Source organism: Macaca fascicularis, chromosome 13 (genome assembly GCF_037993035.2).
Source record: "Macaca fascicularis isolate 582-1 chromosome 13, T2T-MFA8v1.1".
In the NCBI taxonomy this organism is placed as follows: Eukaryota; Metazoa; Chordata; class Mammalia; order Primates; family Cercopithecidae; genus Macaca; species Macaca fascicularis.
Window position 1 is genome coordinate 105,966,966 of NC_088387.1, and position 4,529 is coordinate 105,971,494.

General features: G+C 40.5%; 1 pseudogene; it reads right to left on the minus strand.

Moving 5' to 3' along the window:
- Positions 1-1,725: 1,725 nt before the first annotated feature.
- Positions 1,726-2,735, minus strand: LOC141408274 (histone-lysine N-methyltransferase SETMAR-like; annotated as a pseudogene).
- Positions 2,736-4,529: the final 1,794 nt, after the last annotated feature.

Below are 4,529 nucleotides of genomic sequence, written 5' to 3' on the forward strand. Positions count from 1 at the left end.
CTGCCAGCTTGTTTTTAATCTCCTTGTGTTGACTTTAACCTAGTCTTTCAACTCTCAAGTTTCTTCTTTGAGCTTTTAAAAAATAATAATAAAATGAATATTGTGTATAATGTTTTGGTAACTTTAGGGAGTTGTTTGAACTTTGTTTCCTTAGATCATATGTGTTCTCCATGTGCCTTTTATCCCTTTCCTCCTTTCTCTCTGCAGTATTTATGTAAGGGTTGTATGTTGGGCTCTTTCTTCACTTCCTTTATCTTTAAATATGGCCAAATGCTGACTAAGAGTTTGTGAGAGCACAACAGAAGTGAACTAAATCAATATGCAGTTTTGCATTAGATTTGCTACCTCTCCATCTGTTCACGACATCTATGACTCCTTTACTTTTGGAGAGTCTCTGCTCACGACTTTGGTGCTTAAGAGATTGGTTCAGCTCACCTAAATGCCCTTTAGGATAGTCCTTCTCAAGGTTTAAAATGCATACTAGTCCCCTGGAGACCTTGCTAAGATGTGGGTTCTGATTCATCGGGTCTGAGGTGTGGTCTGAAGTTCTGCGTTTCTGACAAGCTCCCAGGCAAGGCTAATGCTGTGGGTCCTCAAAGCACACTTTGAATTAGCAAGGTGTTGACATAGGAATGCATGCAACTTTAGCTCCCCGGGCCTCCAGCATCTGCCTCATCTAGGTGACTGGTCAGAGAGAACGGGTTTGCTGTGTCTCTACAGTGTCTTCTTCAGGCTCACTTGCCCTGAAGTTTCTAGAGGGATACGTTCCTTGCTCTAGAGGTCTGCCCAGTTTCTTAGACCATGTGGCTCTCATCAGAGAACCACTGGATAAGACTCTTAAGACCTGATTGTTACTTCTAGAAAAATGTGTTCTATGCTCACGGTCTGAAAATAAATGTGAGCATGTCAGATTTGTACCTCATTTTGGTGCAGATTTCACAGTATTTGGCTAGTACACTTCATAGCTTGTGGTTTGCAGTTATAGCTTTTTTTTTTTTTTTGTCTTAGTGAAAATAAAGTTTTATTTGCTTATTTTTCTATTTTTCATTCTCTTTTCTGGATTTCAAGGAAGGAAAGGGGAAAAAAAGAAGCTTCTGCATCTTTAAATGGAAATCAGGCTGCAACTTTCAGTGAATTTCCCCAGGTAATCAGTTTCATGGAGCCTTGCCAGAAGGCAGCTCTGGAGGGAAGAGTTGAACTAGGCAGGCCTCCCCCTCAGCTGGTCCTTCAGCTGTGCCTGCCAATCCTCTTCTCTGCTTCCCAGCCCCCTCTGCCATTCTTCTCAGCAACTTTCCAACTGTATTGCTTTCCCCAGGCCTCCTCCAGCCCTTTCTGCATCTTCTCAGAAGACCTTGACTTTTATTTTGAAGAGAAAATTTAGCCTCTCCAGCCCCCACAAGGTCTCTCAGTTTTCATTTTCTACGTGATAAACTTAAACACAGTTTATTCTCATGATTCACAAATTTTGTATTTGTAAATTCACCTACTCAGTAAGATTTATTTGTAACCCCTCCAAATAAATACTCACAGTGCTTTTGCAATCATCCATGGACACACACAAAGTGGTAAAAAGAATCTGAGTCTCCAATATTCATGTCCACCGCCCCCGCCAGGTGGAGTGGTGTGGTACCCTGCCTTCTCACGTGGCTCAGGTTGGTGCAAAAGTAATTGCAGTTTCAGACTGTGAGTTTTAAGTCATTATAACTAGGCTCAAACACACCTTTATTAGTCAAAATAGGCACCATGACAATCAGCACATTTTTGCCAATGAGAAGTAAGTTTGTTTATTCCTGTAGCATAAAAACCTATGCTTCGGGATTCAACAAACACTTGGAAAGCATTTTCTGCATCCTCCTGGTTGTGGAAGAGTTTTTGCTGCAAAAAGTTGTCAAGATGCTTGAAGAAGTGGTAGTCAGTTGGCAAGAGGTCGGGTAATTACAGCGGATGGGACAAAACTTTGTACCCCAATTCATTCAACTTTTGAAGCATTGGTTGTGAGACATGTGGTCAGTTGTTGTCGTGAGGAAGAATTGGGCCCTTTTGGTTGACCAGTGCCAGCTGCAGGCATTGCAGTTTTCAGTATATCTCATCAATTTGCTGAGCATACTTCTCAGACATAATGGTTTCACCAGGATTCAGAAAGCTATAGTGGATCACACTGGCAGCAGACCACCAAACAGTGACGATGACATTTTTTGGTGCAAATTTGGCTTTGGGAAGTACTTCGGAGCTTCTTCTCTGTCCAGCCACTGAGCTGGTCGTCACTGATTGTTGTATAAAGTCCACTTCTTGTTGCAAGTCACAATCTGATTGAGAAATGGTTCGTTGTTGCACAGAATAAGAGAAGATGACACTTCAAAATTAGGATGTTTTTCATTTTTGCTCAGCTCATGAGGCACCCACTTATCAAGCTTTTTCTCCATTTCAATTTGCTTCAAATGTCAAATGATCATAGAATAGTTGATGTTGAGTTCTTTGGCAACTTCTCACATAGTTATGAGAGGATCAGCTTTGATGTTGTCAACTTCCGATGGTCAGCCATTACACTCCTCATCTTCAAGGTTCTCATATGCTTTACAAAACTTCTTGAACCACCACCACACTGTATGTTCATTAGCAGTTCCTGGGCCAAATGCATTATTGATGTTGCAAGTTGTTGCCACTGCTTTACAACTCATTTTGAACTTAAATAAGAAAATCACTCAAATTTGCTTTTTGTCTAACGTCTTTTCCATAGTTTAAAATAAATATAAAATAAACAGCAAGTAATAAGTCATTAGCAAAAAAAAAAAGCAAGAATTGAACATTAAAATGATGTATAACATAACCACATTTATTTAAGAATATGTTCCAATAATGAATGGCAAATTTCAGTAATGGAAAAACCTCAATTACATTTGCACTCACCTAATACTATAAAGATGTGTCGATTTTGTGGGTTATTTAGTATCATGTTTTTTACATTTTTGTGCTCTTTATTGGAGATTTCACTGTTTAGCCTCCAAATACAATGCTGAAGTGCCATCTACTATTTCTAAGCACCAGGGGGCTGCCATGTGCCTTGTGGAGAAAATGCATGTGTTAGGTAAGCTCATTCAGGCGTGAGTCATAGTGCTGTTGGCTCTGAGTTTGATGCTAGTGAATCAACAATATGTATTAAATACGGCATCTTTAAACAGCAACACACATAAAACAAGGTTATGTATTAATTGATTAACAAAAATGTTGTGACAGAGGCTTATGGGAACCTAACCCTGGGTTTCTCCTAGGAGCAATGATTGCAGTATTCACTAAGTCAGTGTTTTTCAAGGTGACTGTAGAACAAAACTACTGCAAATAATGAGAATCAATGGTACAGCTTTGACCATTCTCACTTTTTCTCATCTCAAGACTCAGAACCATCCTCTCCCCTGTGTCCTCAACCCTGTCCCTTCCTCAAGTCCTCACTCCATCAGTTATCTCCATGTTCCATGTTTTTCACTTCCCTCTCCCCTGTTTCCATCAACTTGCATGTCAATTGAAGAATGATGAGGTTCAGAATTTGGAAAGGAGAGCTTTATTTCTCACAAACAATTGCAGCCTGTAGTGTGGCCATTCTGACAGGCTGGGAAATGTAGCCTCCAGCCAGAAACCAGAAACAATTCAAAAGTAGGAAGAATAAAAAAGGGATTTATGCTGAGTAAAGTGGCCAAATATATATACATATTCAATAAGCTATAGGAGGAATCATGAGTATTTATGAGAAGAGAAACATGCTAATGCACAACTGAGCCTCATGCCTCTCCCTGGGGCCCATGTTCAAAAAATGGTGGTGCTAGCCTGATCTGAGGATAGAGTTTTCAGCCCTCTGATGTCAAAAAGTGAAGCAGAGGACACAAAATCCTCTTTGCACATCCTCCATAGACTGGCAAGACCCACTCCATGGTCATAGTCAGTGGTCTCTTACAGGAAGGGATGCTGGGTGTTGTGCTGAAAGGGAGGGGCAGCATCCGGAAGTCAATTGCTATCAGGGATGGAGTCTTTTCACAGATCTGATTTCTGTTCTGCCCTTAGGGAAGAATACCACATGGCAGTTAGCCAGGGAGGGAGCATAATGAGGCAGGTTCAACCTCTTTTCCTGTCATGGCTGGGAACTCAGTTTTTAAAATTTCTCTGGGGTCCCTTCCCTTAGCCAAGAAGGGTCCCTTCACTCAGTTTGAGGGGTAGAATTTTATTCTTATTTCTCACATAGATAGGCTGAAGTTCCTCCTATCCTAAAAAGCAGTCATTATCAACTTATATTAACTGTACCGTGCCTTGGACACTGAGCTAAGTGCTTTACATGCTTGATTTCTTTGACTCCTCAGACCCACTCTATAAGCGGAAGACACAATCCCCACTTTACAAAGACAATAAAGTGTAAAGATGTTAAGTAATTGGTCCAAGGTTGTAGAACTCGTAAGTATGGAAGGACACATCCTCCTTTAGTGACTATCCAGATTTCTCTTGTCCTTCTCATGCAAACTCTATAAAAATAAAATATAATTCAT